The sequence below is a fragment of the Corvus moneduloides genome, unplaced genomic scaffold (assembly GCF_009650955.1).
Source record: "Corvus moneduloides isolate bCorMon1 unplaced genomic scaffold, bCorMon1.pri scaffold_136_arrow_ctg1, whole genome shotgun sequence".
Taxonomy (NCBI): domain Eukaryota; kingdom Metazoa; phylum Chordata; class Aves; order Passeriformes; family Corvidae; genus Corvus; species Corvus moneduloides.
This window is the reverse complement of record NW_022436889.1, coordinates 1-19562: the sequence shown is the minus strand read 5'-3', so window position 1 is coordinate 19562 and position 19562 is coordinate 1. Positions and strand designations below refer to the sequence as shown.

The following is a 19562-nucleotide window of genomic DNA, read 5'->3' as shown; positions in this document are numbered from 1 at the left end:
ATGCAGGTGAATCAGATTTTGTTTGTGGGGAGAAAAATAAAACCTTAGTAATCTACATATCCATCTGTTTTCTCCTCCAGCTTTTAAAAACATCAGCTACCTGTACTGAGGGTGCTTGCAGAGGTACATAACGTCCAGGAGGCTGTACATGGGGGTTGGAAAGCTGTGTGAGGTCCCTGACCCAGGGCTTGCCTCCTGGGGTAAAGTCTGGAGCAAACTGGATGCCCGGTGGCTGCACACACCCACCCTCTTGCACCCTTGGCCAAGAACCTGCTCTAGATCTTGCCAGTCTACCTGTTGATCTGGTTATTGTCCCCTGCTGTCACACAGCCCAGATCTTAAACAAACCAAATGCTTCTTTTTCATAGAAAACTTTGAAGCTGATGGTGAAATGGACACAACCAAGAAAGCTGTTACCTTGAGAGCAGGCAAGAGACCACCTGCTGAATCCAGATGTATCCTGGAAATTTTCTCTGTCTGTGTTCTGAGGAACAAAACAGAAAGTGCCGAGGTGTAATGTCTCAGTTCTCTCATGCTTATTAATATAATTTATAGAAAATACTTCGCATTACAGGGAACACAGGGTTCTTCCGTTTTATAAATTATATTTTTCACAATTTGTTTCATAGGAATGTGTTTCTGACTGATTAAGAAATTGAGGTTTGGTTGATGTTTTGTTTTTTAAAAAAATAAACCAAAACTCAGAATGTAGAAGAGCAGATTTTTGTTATGAAGCATGTTTTAAGCATGTTTAAACATATTCTGTTACTAGGTTCTTGGTTAAGATTGGACAGTTTATGACATAGGATAATCTGCAATTTATTAGTGAATTGTTAGCAGAATGTGCATCTATCAAATTATATCCTGTCTGTGAATATGCCTGTTTTTTACGAGGATGTTTCTAGCTACATTCTGTTCTTGTATTTTCTGTCTACTGTATGACAGTACAATTTTGAAGTTGTTAATATAACTAGGAGTTCATTGCAGAGTTCAGAGTGTGTCATCCTGTGGTTTTTTGGTGTCACAGTACACTTTTCACATTACCTATTGACTTCCTTATGGTGAGAAGCTAAGAATTGAGATATGTAAGATTTCTTTCATATTTAGTGGACAAGTACTGCAAGTTGTTTGTGGTTTTGTCAGCAGTTTGCAGTTTTGCGAGCTGAAATTAACCTGTTTAAGATTTACTGGTATGAACAAGTTAATTCAAAGCTCATAGGAAAAAAGACTTGTAGTCTTGACACCTTTTGTCTCAGTTTTCCTCTCACTGGATACCTATCAATGTGGGTAAGCTGTACACCCCTGTATATGTGGGGGTTTCCTGTAAAAGCCAAACCATTTGGGATTTCCAGTGGTTTTACACTGGCTGTAGAACTCCAGGTGAGTTTTATTCTGCCACTGAGATACTACCCACAGGACATTTCCCAAATGGACATTTTTAACAGTAATGGCCTTTTTGTGGGTACGCAGGGAACACAAGTTCCTTGGCAAGATAGGCAGCTCATTTCTGAGGAGACAATCTAGTTTCCTTTGGGTTCAGATTGCAGAGCGACAGTAACTGTTCTGAGAATATGTACTTTGTTAAAAAGTTTCTGGAACATTTTGAAACTCCCTTTTTTGTATAGCACTTTGTTTCTTAACTACGTCAATAATTCTGGTATCTTCAATGAAATTGCATTTCAGTGTTGAAAATTTGTTCACCATGTATTTTTATTTTAAGCTGATTATATGTACATAGTTACTTTTCTGCATATGTAGGAAAGATGGCATAGTGTCCTTTGGGTTTAAATTGGACATCTCTACCTGGTTTCTTGTTTTATTTTTCTAAATTTTAATAACTTATAATTGAACTTTATTTGGTAAAGTTTTTATATTATCCAGTATATAAAATGCCATGTGGCAGGTAAACTTAGAGAAGTCATGCTTATAATGTTAACTAAAAGGCTTTTATTAGTGATTAAATGGTGATCAAATTACTATTAATCAGTGATTGAATGGAAATTAAATTGTAATCAATTAAGCAGTAATTGAATGCAAACTAAGCAGTGATTTAACCCAATTTTCAAGAAAGATGAGAAGGACTGGTGACTACAGGCCTGGCAGTCTCACTTCAGTACTTGGTATCAGAGTTATTGAAAAACATTTTAAGGACAACGCAGTCATTGGTCACAGCCAGCATGAGTTCATGAGGGGAAAGATCTGTTTGGCAAACTTAATTTTCTTTTACAAGGTAACCCACCCAATTGACCAAGGGAAGCCAGTTGATGTAATCTTTTTGGATTTCTGTAAAGCTTTTGACACTGGATCCTTGTGGAGAAAATGTCCAGCCCACAGCTGGAAAAACACATCATGTGGTGGGTGAGCAGCTGCCTTAGGGGTCAGGCACAGAGGGTTACAGTGACCTCAGACTGGGGACCTGTCACTGCTGGGGTTCCATGGGAGTCCGTCTTAGGGCCAGTCCTCTTTAATGTTTTTTTTAAATGGTCTGAATGCAGGTATTGAGTAATACATGAAGTAACCTTACCAATTATACTAAATTAGGAGGATCTGTGGACTCGCTTGAGGGTGGGGAGGCCTTGCAGAGAGATCTGGATAGACTAGAGAGCTGGGCAATCATCAGCCATATGAAACTTACTATGAAACAAGAGCAAATGCCAGATTTTGCATCTGGTCCAGAGTAATGCCGCTTGAATATACAAACTGGGGAGCAAGAGCCTGAAAAGCAGCCGCCCAGAAAGAGAGTTGGAAAGAGATCTGGGGCTTGGTTTTATGGCAAGTTAAACATTATTTGACAGCATGCCCTGGCATCCAGGAGGGCCAGCCGTGTCCTGGGGTGCATCAGGCACAGCATCACCAGCCGGGCAAGGGAGGGGATTGTCTCACTCTGCTCTGCGCTGGGGCAGCCTCACCTCGAGTGCTGGGGGCAGTTTTGGGTTACACAATTTAAGTTCATAAAGCTGTTAGAGAGGGAAGGGTGACCAAGACGGTGGAAGGTCTCGAGGGCAGGAATTCTGAAAAGTGAAATAGGTCACTTGGTTTGTTCAGCTTGGAGAAGAGAAGGCTGAGGGAGTGACCCCATCACAGTCAGCTCAGGCTGGTTCTGTTAGCTCCTGGTAAGACATGGCCTAGATTCCTTAGTTCTTGTGAAGATACGGCCTAGCAGAGTTTTGCACAGCAGGACTGACTTCAGTCAAATCGTCTGGTTGGTGATGTCTGAATCAAAGCACTCTTCACTCAGAATGGGTGCATCCATCATAGACTTGCCAAACAAGCTTGATCTCCAACCAAGAAATTAGTAAGCATTTATCTGTCTATCTATCTATCACAAAATGAAAGGCAGTGAGGATTTTCAAGATTTTTTGTAGTTACCTTTTTTTCATACTCTGTGGAGATAAACATTTTATCAGTATAAGCAGCAAGAGCTTTCTTTACTCTTTTAAAGAGTAAATTAAATACTCAAATTCAGCTCAATGTTAAGGATCATTTGCAGTGAATTTCAGCTTGGGAAGGGGAGAAGCAAAGAGTAGTAATTCCTTTTAATTAGTGCAGATTAATTAAATCTGAATCAAGGTGAAGTTTGAAGATAGTCGCAAAAGAAGGTCTTTTGGCAATTACAGTATTTCCTCTAAGATAAACAGCCCTGTATAGGTACTGGTGTTATTGCTACTAATGAGGTATAACTCTGGGCATGTGTAAATGGCTTGGTGTGAGCAACTGTAGGTACAAAAAAAATCCAAAGAGTTTCTGATTTTTCTCCCTTTTCTAAATTGCATTCTGTTTTGAAAAATGAGTGGTCCTTCCAGCAAAAAAAAACCGAAAAGGGCTGTTGACCTGAAAAATGTTATTCATACTGACTGCAACTCTAGTATATACATTTGGGTTTTTTTGAGGTAGCCCTAGAAACTTTTCTCAGTTTGTAGTTGTTCTCCTTAACACAGGCTGGCTGTCTGAAGTTTGTAGAGGTAAAAGCTTGGTAGCTTTCTGGTTGGTGTTTTCATACTGGCTGGATATAGCATGATAGCCTTAGCCATAGGAATGAAATACTTTATTGCTGCAGTTACTAATGATAGGTTGTGTGTGTGGCTTCATATGAACATGAGCATGCACATGCAATCATAGTATTTAGTGGGTTTCTTGTGTGTAGAAGTGGCTAGAAGGGGTTATCTGTGCTGTGGAAGTATAGAAAGAAGCTCTTTGTGGGTACTTCTTAGTAGCTGTATTTCAGTTCATCATTTTCTTTGTACTTGTTTAAGTGTTACAGAATTAGACCACTCTTTAAATGCATTATGGCATAAATTATGGTCCTTGGACCAGATTTTTTTGTTGCTATAGTTATGTCTAGATTTTCCTTTCCCTTAAGTGACTTAAGAAATGTCTGGAGGCAGGGGAGAATAACATTTGTTGCTGTACACTGCTAGAAGAAGATGAAACCTGACCCTCCTGTTTAGGCACCGCTTTGTCCTGCGTGTTACACAATTATGTGCTAGCTGCTCTCTGGCTATTGATGGAGAATAAGAAAAAACCAATAATTTTACCGATTTTCTTTCTCTCCACATGGTCTGGTCTGAAACCATACATAATGCTATGGTAAGGATTTTTACATGTACGCAGGTTTCTGACGAGAGCATTCTTTATGAGACTTGCTTTGTGAGTCTACTGGTGCTGCTCCCCACGCTTATCTTTAGAGTGAGATCTAAACAGGCCCAGTTAGCACTTACCACCTCTCACTAGTTGTAAAATTTCTTTGCTTTCTGGCTCTGCCATATGCCCCAGTAACATACTGTTTTTTCTGCCTGATTTGGGTGGTATTTCTGGAACCATTTTCAATCAGAAGATGGGCTTAATATAAAATGAACTGAGTGTTTAGTATACTGTTCTCAAGTGTCTGGTCAGGAAAAACTGATACCATTTCAGACCAGTTAAAGCCTAATTTAGACTTGTGTATGTGTGGTTCTTGTGTGAGTGCTCTTCAAGTGAGCAAACGAAAAAAGTAAAGGTGGTAGAACTTGAAGGCAAGAGATGTCACCTGTATTAAGCTGCCGAGTGGTCATTTAAGTGAGTTCTGAAAGTACAGTACATTGGGCAGTAACAATAGACTGTACTGCTTCCTGGGAATTGGTACACCTGAGCAAATGGACTGCATGAACTCACAGGCCTCTGCCTACAGCTTCTGTGAGTATATGCTCCAAAAGTCCTAAATTCCACTTCTACCGTAGAGTGACCCAAAGTACCTTCGAAAATGTGATTTGTCTTAACTTTTAAGTTTCTTTAAGTAATCTCCCATGTGCCTGCATGAGGGTGAATATACAGAGTTCAAGTCATCTAAACGAGCTAATAATAGAGAAATTATAAAAGGGCTAGAGAACAAAATTAATAACTGGTGAAGCCTTAAATGCTAGCAGATTAAAAATACGCAGTTCTGTTGTGCTTCAAACAAAAACCTACTTCTGTTTTGTTGCTTGCAAGCTGTGGAACTGAAAGTTAAGGCAGAGACATCCTGCTGATGCACTCTTCCTATTTGAAGCATCCATTGTCACATGCTAAGGAGGACTTAAACAGAGATGATTAATCTGGCTTTTCAAACGGGCACTTGTGAATCCTGGGTAGTGTCATGGGGTAACTGAGTAAAATTGACTTACCCAGTCCCACAAAACGTGACAATACTTGTGCTTACTGCACTTGGTCTCATAATTGTTTTGTACATGAGTGGGAGCTGAAGAAGTGATGTCCAGGTATTAGATAAATTACTTGTAGGTAGAATTTCCTTGTTAAGATTTAAAGTTTGACATCCTTCTGTGATCTCAGACCAGTGGGAAGGTTGACAAAGCTTGGGGAGAAGGATGTACTGCTGATAGTGGACAAAAACAAAGCAGAATTTATGTGCCACAAGGACTTTTGGCAGAACTCCTAAGATAAGGAAGAAACTAATAAAGCAAACACAGCAACTGTGCTGAGCCCAGCTCCAGCTGGGTAAAACTTAATTCTGGCAGAGGGAGACTGGGATCACTGACTCACAGCCCACCAACTAAAGAAACCCACCAACTCAGGAGAAAGTCCGAGCATGTGGACTAATTAGCATGAGAATCATTTAACCAGTAGAAGGTGTAATACTAATTAAAGAGAACTGTGTAACTTGTAGCCAATGAACTGTGATTTCTTTGTTTGCTAAAATGTATACATGGTGTAAAATTTTGATGACTGGGGAGCCAGCCTTTTGTGGGTTACCACCTAGCTCATACTTTGCACAAACTAGAATGAAAAAATAGAGATCCCTTTTCTCAGTGTGTAAATTGGCCCTGTGCACCAGGCAACAACAGAAGTGACAGCAATAATTTACTGAAGTGCATCAAAATGTCTTTAGATATGATGTTAGACTTGTGTTGCAGGACTGTTTTACAGTAGCTGGTTAAAATCTGCAATAGAGGTGTGCCATGGTGATACATTTTTTGGCATGATACACTTATTGTACTGGTAAGAGTTTGCCTATGTGAACTCCTTGCACTTCTAATAACCTTTTCTTCTCTTGTTCACGCTTACTCCTTTCCTCCATCCCAAACTTTCCTTGGGAATTGCTTTGATGTATTAGTTCCCTGTGGAAAAAAAGAACATTATAAATGCTGTGAGTAGTGCTTTTTATCTATTATTGTACTAAAAACAGGTGAGGGTCCCTTCAGTATCTTGTATGGTCTGTCATGCAGTACATCATGAGCACAGACTGTTCCATTCTCTCTAATGCTGCACTGTTTTTAAAATTGTGCTCTCCCTGGATGCCAGTGTTGAGGATTCCCCATCATTACTTTAGAAGTAATAACTGGGCATTCTTTGGGAAGGTTCCTTTGTTTGTTTTGGGGTTTCTTTCTTTCCATTCTTTGCAGAAATGGTATGTTGTTGACAGTTTGCCTTGAACCATTACTTTGCCCTGTTTATTTTTTTCCTCTCTGACTAGTATTACCTGTTAGAAGTAACAAGGAGGCCAGCTGAGAAATGTATTGTTTTTCCTTCAGTAGGACTTGCCAATTAAGAAGAAAATGTTACTGACCAATTAACACTGTGTCTAACAGAATATGTATTTTTTTAAATGCAAATAGGAAATCAGTATGAAATCAGAGGTGCTAAACCACAGAAGTGAATTTTCCAAGATTTCTCACTTGTTCTTAACTGACTGTTTTCGTAGGTAGGGCAAAATATGCCTAGACTATGTCTTAGGCAGGACAGAACATATTCATTTAGTCTTTGGTTTGCCTTTCCATTATTTAGTAAATAATTTTGGATGATTAGTTTTCTATTAATCTTCATATATTTTCGTAGTGCCTAACTATGAGATATTCAATGCTGTGGTTTCAAGAGAAGTAGGTTCTTGCTGGCATGTAAATGTGGGGAATAGTACGAGCTATGAATTGGCTGTTTCAGAAAGCTGCATTGAACCCATATATATCAAAAGTAATTATTAATTAAAGACAGGAGGAAGCTTTGAAATGGAACTGGACATGAAAAATTTTAATGTGACTAGTGTGATACTGTCTCATTTATTGGTTCTGTGCACAAAAATAATAGGGACTTTTCAAGGGCTGGATCATATTCTTAGGGGAAATAAATAAATGTAGCTGAAGGGCTACAGAGTAAAACTCAGGCAGCTGCAGATGGGAGTGTAAAAAACAAAATCGTAAAGATACTTAAAGGCTTTCTGCTTTAAGGTCACAGCTGGCACTTGCAAATATGTTTACTGTCACACTTGGTGAGCTGTTCTTGACGGAATTGTGTGCTTTCCTGCCATGCCCTTCTTTACAACTCTCTCTCATGCCATCAGTGACCTAATAAGGAAAACCTAGTGTTTCTCCTTACAAATTTGCTGTGGTTTCCTTCCTGTATCTTTTGCTGCCCTCCCATGTATTATTCCAAGTGGGTACATTTATTGCAGGGGAGCTTGTGATGGCTTTGTGTTGCTGACTTAGGCAAGGGAAGACATGCAAACAATCAATGTGATTGATAATGCAAGCTTCGTTTATTGGTAATCTAGAGGCACTTTATATAGTATTAGTATATATGCTTGTCAGTTCTTGATTGGCTTACAATTATGAGAACACTTTCTTGTTTCTGCTTGATTGGTGTTAGATACAAGACTACATTGGCAAGCTTCTGCCTATATTAGATACATTAATGTTACAGCTTGAGAAATCGGAGTTCTACCTCCTACCTCATGGTCAGTACATCTTGTAAGCACAGTACTACATCCTTAAAACGCCTTTTTTGTTCTCAGGCCTGTTTCTCACGCAGGCTTTTTCTCATGTAGGCATTTGCTTGTACAGCTCTTTTAAAGTTCTGTTTCCCACAGCTTTTCCAATGATCCATGCCCCTGATCCTTTAACCATTTCTCAACAGCTTTGTACAAACTGAGAACCCAAAAACTGGAGCTGTTCCAGTGAAAGATGTAATTGTTCCTAAAGCTAAACTGTGTTCCATTAGTAACAACAACAATTTAAAAAATCACCCCATCTCCTTTAAGTAAGCTGTAAATAGTACCTTTATCCTATTCCCGTTTTCATCTGTCTTTGAAACTTTTAACTCAGAAGCAAATTGCTCTTATAATAGTAATTGTTTATGGCTATTAGTTTGTGTTGAGCTTGGTTTGAAGTACAACCTATTTCTAAGTTGCTTAAGGAAATAAATATACTAATGAAAACCATTTTGGTATAAATGGGGGCAAATAATAAGAACTGACTCCAAATGATCAATAATCCCAAAATAAAACCCTATAGTCTTATCGCTTTAGTAATAATGTGCAAAACTGTATCAGGGAGACATGAATAAACCTTCTTAGAGAGTCAGGACATACATTTCAGGATTTGAAAATGTACAAGAAAGTCTAACTCAGACTTTGAAGAAGAGTTTTAAATGTCTTGAAACTAAACTGTAAAGCACTTGAGAGGGGTTTGAGGCAGAATCAATATGAGAAGATTATGAGGAAATGAAAAAAGGATTTCAGCCTTATTTGGGCTATGTTGATAGTGAATGTTGTCTTTTGTGTGGCAAGAGTTACTTGCAGCTCAAGTTTCTCAGGATTTGGAAGTGCAGAACATAATTGCTGCATTAAAATCCATGTCAAAGTCCCCAGAAGTGTCCATTCTGCTAGTGAGAAATGGAGGAAGAGTGCTTCGGTAAGTGCCATGCCCTGATGAGATAAAAGCTTTTGATACAAAATTTCTGAATGAAGGCAACTTTCTCTATAGGTTGTCTTTGTTTAAAACCTCTTGCTTCTTGTAGATTGTTTTGTTTTTTATCAAAAAATGAGGCTGGCAAATGAATAAACACCTCTCACTTTCTTTGAGAGCTGGAGAGTGTCCTCCAGTTGCTACAGCTGTAAGCGTATGGAAGTGTGCACCAGCATAACCTCTCCCTTGGTTTGAACACAACTTAGTCCTCTCCCCCCTGCATTTTCAGTTGCCACATGACTTTATTTAGTCATCATTAAGAGGAAATAGTGCGGCTACAAGAGGAATGTAAAGTGAGAAACATGGAAGAAGTCTTAAAAATACACTCAGAAATGATAATTTTCTACTTATACCTTGCAGTATTGAAAGAAATGATAGCTTTTCAAAGCCTTTAAGGCAAAAAAACCAAATCAAAATACCTATGTATTTCATGGAATGAATCTAATATAGTAAGAATAATTGCAGAGTGTTTTCTTATTAAGTTCTTGAGACTAAAATAGTAGTAGTAGGCTTGGTCATGACTTTGTGCCTACATGTGCTTATTGTGATACATCATGTTGTGTCATGACATACCGTGACATGGCATACTTTTGACTTTTTGTTCATGATTTGCCTTTTTTTTACCCTTTTTTCCCCATTCTCCTTAAATAGTAGTCTGAGCTTTGGAGCAAACCTAGCTAAATTCAAATACTAACACCTGTAATTTTTTTTTTCTCTCTTCCTATGGTTTTGTTTGCTTCAAGTGGTGGTCAAAGAGCATTGTTACAATGTTCAAACACTTTCTGTTTGAAGCCACAGTGAACAGTATGAAGTCAAAGGATATAGAAAGCTCACCCTTAAGAGGAACTAGAGATGCTTTTTTAAAAAGAGCACACTGTTCTCAAGCTGTATAATTAATTAAGTAGTTTTATTCTAACTGACTCTCTACAGTATAGCGCGTATTCCTGTTTGGATCATTTAAGGTAAATCCTGTCTAACCTGCTTTATGTCAATAAAAGTGAAGAGCTCAGAGGGAAAATTGATTTCTTAGTTTACTTTTCCTCCTTTCCTGCTCTGTATATTTCTCACAGAACAGCTAATACTGCTTTAGTAAGAAAAATGGATGATACTGTAACAGAATGTGCTTTGCCCACTACTCATTAGTGCAATGCTTGCACTTAGTGCCTTTGTGACTGGTGTTTAACAATAAGCAGTAGTTTTGGTTTTTGCATTAGACTGGCCACTGTGGCGTAAACCTTAGAGTAATGAAAATTACCTTAATAATAAATTACCTGCTTTTCACTTCAAATTCTAAACAATGTATTATTTTTAAAATCTTGATTTCTTCATACTTCAGAATTTCCGTAAATGGTTATGGAATTGAAATGATAACTAAAGTATAAAAGCCTTAAAATGTGACAAAGTTGTTCAGCATGAAAGTCCTGTGCATTTTTGTAATGTGAATCATCCGCTCTAAAATAAGTTGCATTCAGAGTTCAGAAAGTTTACATGGGAAAAGCAAATTGATGTTCCACCACTCATCACTCTTATAAATTTCTGGTTCAGACAGAGTATTTGTGTTGTCTTTTCAGTGTGAGCTCTACAGTGTTCTGCCACTCTGAGCACCATAAACTGGGCAGACAGCAAAACCTAAGGGTAGCAGAACTGTTACCTCGAAGTGTTCTTCAGCTTCTGTTGTGCTCTTCATCTGGCAGATCTGCACAGACAAATGCTATGTTAGGGTGGTGAGACACTGGCACAGGCTGCCTAGAGAAGCTGTGAATGCCCCATCCCTGACAGTGTTCAAGGCCAGGTTGGATGGGACCCTGAGTAACCTGGTCCTGTGGAAGGGAGGCTGAAACAAGATGATCTCTAAGGTCCCTTTCAACCCAGACCATTCTAAGGTTCTGTGATTTAAGTCTTAATCCAATGAAAAAGCAGAGAACTAGCTGTGAAATACTGCATGTACTTTGAGACCTCATTAGTTGCAGGAGGTTTGGGGTGCAGTTCAAGCTTTGCAGGAACAATTCCCCGTGAGATTGCTAGTGTGCTGATATTACGTAATTACCTGGCTAGTAGCTGTAGGTCACTATGGTGCTTTTTTCTTCCTTTCTTTATAACCAATAACTTGGAAAAGAGGAGCAGAATTTTCCTGATTCAACTTGTTATTTAAACAAGCAATTGGCAGTGTAAGAGAAATTCTAGTGTGTTGTCATTAACACCACAGCACCAATACACCTTTTTGCTTTCAGCTTAATTACTTTTCCTTTCCATTTTGGTGCAGCAGATTTATACTTGATATTTATATTAACTTGGTTCCTGTAAAAATAATTTGTTTAGTAGACTGGGAAGGTGTATGAAATTCCAGAGCTCTAACAAATACTGCTAAGCATTTGTTTGCCTTTTAAGAGGTGCAGTTAATGTCAGTTTTCTCCAGACCTACTGATATGTCAACTGTGTGTTTTTATCAAAAATCAACAGATTGAAGAAGTGTTGTTAGTGATTGCAGAACCACCAAACTAAAAGCAAATGTAGCACTTTGCAGGCCTAAAAATGCATTTTTAAGAATAAACATGTTATCAGAGATTATTATTTACAATTTTTAACTTGACTTGGTCATTCAAAAGCTTTAGATCTGAAGCAGGGAGTCAGTTTTGACTGTCCTGAATGTCACAAGTCCTGCATGCAGAGGATGGCTGTGTAGAGCAAGACTTCTGCACCCATGGGTGTTCTGTAACCAGGAGGAGCTTTCCAGGCTCACAGGTGCACACAAAAGCCCTTCAGGTTTGTTCCCAGGCCTTCAGCTCAGCGCAGCACTTGAGGCTGCAGGGAACTGGAGGAGTGTGCCAGCTATCAGTGAACAAACACAGAGGCAGATCAACAAAAGGAATTTCCCTGCCTTTTCAATGTATGTCTTCTGCACTTGGGTGTAGCAGCCAGATCAAAGTTAATCCTCCGTGAGAACAAGAATTTCATATGTCAGTTCTGGACTCTGTCAAACAGAGGTTGTGAGGGAAGCAACAAGTGTCCTAAGTTCAGGAGTCACAAGTCAGAATATTGGGGCACCTGCAGAGCAAGAAAAACTCACTGCACGATATCCATTAATTGCTCCAGCAGCTTAAAATATATCAAACTTGAAAATGCAAACTTTGAGTATTTGATTTCTCAATTTCTCATAATCTGAGCAGCTACCTTTGGGGATGCATTGCTATGTTTCAGGACAACTTCAAGCATATCTTCTCAGAAGTAAATCAACCAACATTTAAGGAAACATAAGATGTACAGACGCGGGACTAGAATTGTTAAATGTTACATGCTTAACAGGAGTTAACTGTGTTTTACTTCTGATTTTGTAACATACTGAATCAAATTTGGAAAAGAACTGTGTAGCATGCAAATTCTGAGCCTGCAGAGAACAGCAAAGTATTTTCCTGTCAAGGTTTTCTTTGTTAGTCATGCTATTTAAAGTTCGTGAAATTTTTAGTCACCAGAGTAATTGAGAAAATGTGTGTGTGAAGCCACCTAATTACAGAGTGAGAACTTCCTTAGAGACTTTTATTTTCATTCTTGGATTTCACACTACTGGTTGTTGAATCCTGTGTTTTATTGCAGTTTCTTGACTCATTCATGGGATTTAGATGGTGATCTTTAAAGCAGGAAAAATGCATTCTAAGTAGTGAAAATGTCATGATAGCACTGTTCTAAGACCTTTTCTTTAAGTGTCTGACAAGCAAAAGGTTGTGTAGAAGTATTTTTGTCAGAGCGGGGGTAGTTTGCTTGTTTAGGTTTTTTCTTATCCTCAAGATACCCTGTTTAATAAAATTGCCTTGTTTTATGTGGTTTTAGCAATAGGATAACCTATCAAAGCATTTCCCCCCCTTCCTATTCTGATCTTTAGGCAAGGTATGCCAGAAACAGGCATACAAACCTAATTTGACCCTATCAGTTGATTTTTCAAAGGTAGAGCTGCAAGTATGCAAGTACTTTGGCTGGGGTTTTGCTATTTAGATGGTGTTACTGCAGCATGCATTTATTTCTCAAAGAGCTTCAGTTAGTGTCTTAAAAGCTAAGTGTGAAAGCTTCCCAAAGGCTTTGGGTATAGTATGGGGAAGGTTCTGCTGTGTTCCTTTTGTGTGTGTTGTAGACAGTAGTCCTGGAAAGTACCTAGGTAGTCGTGGCCATGCAGTGCAGTGACTTGGTATGTGTGTAGTAAATGAGGGATATCTTTGCTCTCATGTGCTTGGCACATAGAGAACTAAGGAAGGTAGCAGCAAAGCGAAACTGCTCTGCCACAGAGCGTGTGTACATAGATATGTAGTCTTATGCATTGCAGAGAGTCTCCAAAGCATGCTGTGAGGAATTGCATAGAAATAATAGTTGTGCAAACATCTGTGTGGTGAAGATGCAGTCCTGTAAAGAATTATTATTAAGGAGTATCCTGTAAAAACTTCTGAATACTCATTATCTCACTTTCTCTGCAAGTAAATTTTATTATATATGGCAAGATAAGAGGAATTTTTATTACACTCCTGCTGAAAGAAACCCGAATGGAGGTTTACCAACAAACATTATTTTAGCAAAGGAATGTTTGGAATTTGGAGCCTCATTTGTTCCACTTGAGGAGTTTTAGAGGTTTAAGGAAACAGTTTCAAGCTCTACAAGTAATATCCTATTTTGAAGTAAACTGTAAATGAAACATAGGGTAGAAGAGGGTGGAAGGAAAATACCTTGTGTTGACCAGGTCCAGCCATTTTGCAAAATTTTCATATACAGAAATTTATTTGTTCCCTCAACATTTAGGAGAGCATGCCTTTGATTGTGTTTACATATTGATGAATTGTGTAACAGGGCTGGAGTTAAATACCATTTAAACCTCACACTGTGAATGGACTGGGTAACTTTTCTGTTGAAAAATATGATGTGGTAATAGGTGCAGTTCCCTAAGAGGTGTAAAGGGATGTATGGACAATTATCGCTTTCTGAAATGACATTTGAAAGTTAGAAACAAACCAAGATGACTGCCAAGAGATTGGACACCAGTTCTTGGTATCACTTCATCTAACCAAAGCTGGAATGTAAGTCTCATACAGATTTAGGGTATATGCTGTTTTTGGTAGTCACTGTAGAAATAAGCGCGTGACTTGTTTGCTAGTGTCTCCTCAGTCTGTGATTCAGAGTATTGCAAAGAAATCAGAGGTGTAGCTGGCTGGCTGGGAGATTCAGATTATTTATATTCTCTCTTTTTGATTAATGTACTTCTGTTTTCAGGTTCACGTAACGCTAAGGACCAAAGAAGCATACGTAATATTTCTCTGGTGCTGGGATCAACCTTCTGGAAGAAGTTTCTAAAATAACTTTTTGCCTTCAAGTTCTTTGTCCTGGGACTGACTTGTCTTTGGAGAAGAACTCAACAGAAAAAAAGATTTTCACATTGGAGCCATTAAAAATAAACCTGTTCAAAGAACTTATTACCTGCAGACAGACTTACGAAGGTTGAGTCCTGCTTTTCATCCGTGTTCCCACTTCAGACTGTAAACAATGAGTGAGTTTTGGTTGTGTTTCAACTGCTGTATTGCAGAACAGCCTCAGCCTGTAAGTATGAATATTAGCACTGCTTTGTTTTTATATAATTAACTAAAATTTTAACATTTTTTAGTTTCCTTATGTTTCTTTTTTTTTTAGTTAGGGCTGTGTGGGCAAGCTTAGTGAGAATGAAGCAGTTAACTGATAACCTGCCTTGATGGGGATCAAAAATAGTCTGTTCTAAACTGCTGTCATTTTGCTGTCCTTGAGATCCAACCTAGCCAAAGTCTTCAGAAAGAGCCTATATTTGGAATTGAAAAAGAGGGGAAGGGAAAAGGGTGATGAGGATGTAAACTGTCATCCTAGAGTATAATTTTTTATATTCTATAAATAATTTTATATATTATAATTTTATATCCTATAAATAACTTTTTAGTGGAGATGCGTAAATGTCCTCACTTCCATATGACTTCAGGCTTGCCTTTGGGTGTGACTAGACACTGATGGTAGAAGGAAATGATTATGTTAGAAAGTCCAAAGTGAAATCCAGTCCTCCGCCACCTTAGTTTAATAAAGGATTTCATCTTTAATTGTTTGGTTAGTTTTTAGATTAAATCTTGGAAGAGTAAAAGGATGTTGTAAATACTTTATTTTTAATAAAATTTGAAATGGCTTTTGTGTGAGTGCGTAGTGAACATAGCAATTGGTTAGATAAAAGAACATTTCAAAGCATTTGTTAGGAATACAGAAATATTCTTTTTTTTCATGTATTTCTAGGTACCTTTAGAGTATGTTTCTGGGTCCAGTGCTGTTGGAGGAAATTCTGCCTGCATGAAGGTGGAATCAACTAGGAGTATGGTTAGGTCCGTGAGAAAGATCATTGTATAGTGTGACATCAAGATCAAGCTAAATTAATGTATAGAAATGACAGTGGTCATACAGTGGTTTTACAAATATGTAAAAAAACCCCAAAACAGTTACTACTGGTAGCATTACAGTAAACAAGAGAAGACCGGAGTGAATAAAGAAAGCTCACATTAATGTGTTCAGTTGCTAATACTTGGCTTTAGGGAAGCCAAAGGATTGAAAAAAGCGCCTAACATTAGGCGTTGTCATTGCACAAAGCCTGAATGCCAGACTGATCCTCAGATGGCATGCAAATATTGAAGTGTGACTATTAACATTTTGAACTAATGAATGCAACTTTATCTCAGTCTTAGTCAAGCAGAGTTGTGGGAGATGCACTCTTGAGATGAAGCTGTGATCCTCCTCTCTGGCTTGAATACCATGCAATCCTTTAAAATGCTAGCTCTAGCCATATATAGCCAAAGTTACTTGTCTTGGTTTTTGAGCATAGATATGAATAAGATCTGACAGTTCAAAACATTTCAGATAGAAAAATGGCATATTCTCTTTGGTTTGAAAATCCTGAGGCTCAGTCCTTACAAAATCCTGACTCGAGTTCTATGATATTTAAGTTACAGCCCAAGAAATCCATATGTGTTGATACAGCGGTCTGTGGGTAATGACTCACGAAGCAGGTGGAGATTGTACCTGGAAAGTGGAGGAGAGGGAAGCAACCCGCTCGGTTTCTGCTGATACAGTGGTGTGCATTTGCTTGATAATTAAAACCATCCTTGTGTTTAAGATACTAATAGCACATTGCTGAGGACTGATCTAGTTTCTGAAATGTGCCTTTCAAATGTTACAGGAGACTTGCTTTTGTGCCAAAATTCTCCAGGATACATCTCAGAAAAAAAAGAGATGTGTGCCCTTCTTGGCATGCTTGATGAAAGGCACTTAGTTGTCCTTTCCCTGCAGTTCCTCACCTCATTTTGCTGTGTTGTGTTGTACAGCTGTTGCTCTGCCATGCTCGGTTGCACTGAGTGTTTAATCAGACACTTACACCTCTGAGTAAGTACAGGAATGTTTTCCGTCTCTGACAAATAGCAAAGCATGTACTGTAAGTCTGAGGCAAACTGATAAATGAGACAAGGGATACGGAAGCAGTTTTTCCCTGTCTGTGCAGCTGTTGTATGATTGCATGTTTGAGAGAACTTACATGCTGAAAAACTAGTTTTTAGTCCCAAAATACTGTTATATATTTGCCCATTTTATCATAAACTAAGTGAAACTTGGATAAAAGCCATGTTTCAGTCCCCTGCTGTGCATTCAACCTGTCACTGGGTCCACTTTCTAAGGAGAAATGCCTAATCTGCCCAGTTTCATTCCTTTCGTGTGCCTTCTTTCATTTTAACTCCTGCATCTCAGCTTTGTAATGGCCTGCCTGATAGTATCCCAGCCATTTCATGTTCAGCCATTACATGTTAAGAGGCCTTCTTCTGTAGAAGGACTAATACGGTCTTGTAGCAACACCAACAACCACCAGCCTCTCAAAATAGACCTTGAAAGTAGGAAGTTAATTTGCTGCTTGTTCTGATCAATGTTTAAAATGTTCCTTCTCTTTTTAAGCTTATAATAGAATATCCTGAGTCGGAAGTGACCTGAAAGGATCATGGAGTCCAGCTCCTGGCCCTGTGCAGGACAGCCCTAAAATTCACTCCATGTGCCTGAGAGCTTTGCACAAATGCTTCTTTAGGCTGGTGCTGTGACCACTTCCCTGGAGAACCTGATCCAGTGTCCAACCACCCTCTGGATGAAGAATCTTTTCCTATATCCAGCCCACACTTTCTGGACACATCTTCATGTGTTCCCTTGGGTCCCATCACTGTTCACTAGAGAAAAGGAGGATCATCACAGCAGGAGAACTTTGTCCACACTATCAGTTGTCTGTCCATCCTGTTCCAGGGCCTCATGCCTATTGTATGAGAGCACTTGGGAAGGTGAGGCAGCCTGGGAGGAACTTGCCTGTCACCACAAGCAGTAGTAACCTGCTTCCATTCTCCCTTGTCTCCTAGGTCTCCTCCTTCTGCCAGGTGACATTTTCTGAAATGATTTTTTTTCTCATTTTCTTTGGCAGATGCTGATATCTGAGGCATCTTTAATGTCTTGGATTGTGACATAAATGTTAACCCTCTTTGCTGGAGGGGGAAAAAAAAGAAAGTTTTATTATGTGCTTGTTTCTGTGATATTTATAGCATTCATTGAGCTGAGGAGTTCCCTTCTCTCTTGAAAAGCATCAGAATTGTCTCTGCTTTCTGCTGGCAAAATTCTAACATACTGTATTTGAAATGGTCAAATACAGCATCTCTGTTCTTTTCAGCTGTAGTGCACTTAACATGAGATCTGTACATGCATTAGTCCTTTCAGTCAGTTTTATAGAAAAACAATAAGAATGCATTACTTTCTGAATTTCACTGCCATGACTTCTCTAATAGCATACCCCAGAGCAGAACAGTGTTGCAGTTATATACTAGTGTCCTTTGAGGTTCCTTAAATCAAGGACAATGTTCAAGTATTACCATCATCTTTTAGTGAAATATATCTTGGCACAGCTTTTAGTCTTTTGTCCATGCTAACTGGGTGCACCTTGCTGGTGTGAAATAAAACGTGGGTGTCTTGGAAAGCATTGTTTTACTCGCTCTCCTAAATGTTACTTTGGTTGCTAAATATTTCACTTGGTGTATCCAAAACTGCAGTACTCATGATCAAAGAAGGCACACGTTGGAAGCTGGGGTCTCTAAGCTTCTCTGAAAGAGAGTTATAAAATGAAAAAAAGGGGTATTCAAAGAAACAAAACTAATTGGGGATGCAGCTGAGGAAAGCATGTTCCTGATGGTGGCTTCTTAATAGTCTGAGGTTCTTAGCACAGTAGAATCCAAACAAAAGCCAAGGGAAGGTGTTCCTGTATCACCCTCTAGGTTTTTTTGGATTCATAATCTGTTTTACCACAATGAGGACTTCAGGCAACTAGTTGCTTTCATATCTGTTTTCATGATACCATGGAGGAGATACTGATCTATTAATAACTATGCTCATATTTTCTTGGTGGTTTAAGTAGCCTGAATTCAGGCTGTGAATTATGATCTGACCCAAACCATTATTTTGGGAAAAGTAGCACTTTCTGTGATTGCACCAGTTTTCTTACACCTCCCACTGATACCCTTTATAGGTTCAGTAAGCTGATTTTGCACTTCCCAGTGCAAAATCAGTCATTTTTCGCATGCTTCCTCTGTGCTATCATCTCATCCACTGCTGTTTCAATAAACTCTGCCAAATTCCCACTACCAGATGCATTGCTCGTTAACAGAAGTTTAGAAATCTTGCATGTTTTCAGAGAAAGTGTCCATGGCTTCTGTCTTAGGCTAAGCTTGTCGCCTACACCAGGAATCTGTTACTTTCCTATATGGCTTTCTTCCTAGTCTGTCCATTTTTAACTTGCAAAGTTAATTTTTGGTCTGAGAAGCCTTTGGTCATGATCTGGTGCACTCCCACCTGATTTGGGCCAAAGCTCAGTACAGCCAAGCTTTTCAGGTTGCTTTGACCTTGCAGTAAAATTAGTGCTCCGCTACAAAAGAATAAACTATGTTCTCGTACTTCTGGCTCCAGGCTTCCTTCCCTAGTTAATTAGTTGATGTTTGTTGCTTGTTTCTTGTTTAGGTGATTTCCATTTTGTGTTTTGTCAAGGGGCTATTAACAGTTTTGTTGCATGCTATGCCATAAACGTTTAAAGTGGTTTGGAAAGCGAAGTTTGTTTAATGTCTCTTTTGATGTATGAAAGAGCGACTGATAGGTATTTAGGGTGGGGAGGCCCCTCTTTTTAAAAGAGAGGTAGAAAAAACCCTGCACATGCTGCTGTATTTATCAACTGAACTGAGCACTGGGTGCTTCAGAAGACACAAATGATCTTATGGTTACTTAAGGAAATTATCCACTGATTAATGTTGTCAG

The 19562-nt window shown here is 38.8% G+C and overlaps 1 long non-coding RNA gene across 1 annotated transcript in view; it reads left to right on the top strand.

Annotated features, from left to right (window-relative positions):
- Nucleotides 1-17223, top strand: part of LOC116438867 — a 50683-nt gene extending 33460 nt beyond the window's left edge. Inside the window, exons 4-5 of the long non-coding RNA XR_004237958.1 lie at nucleotides 14457-14780; nucleotides 17184-17223. This is a non-coding gene — a long non-coding RNA (uncharacterized LOC116438867). The remainder of the gene's footprint in view (nucleotides 1-14456; nucleotides 14781-17183) is intronic.
- Nucleotides 17224-19562: the final 2339 nt, after the last annotated feature.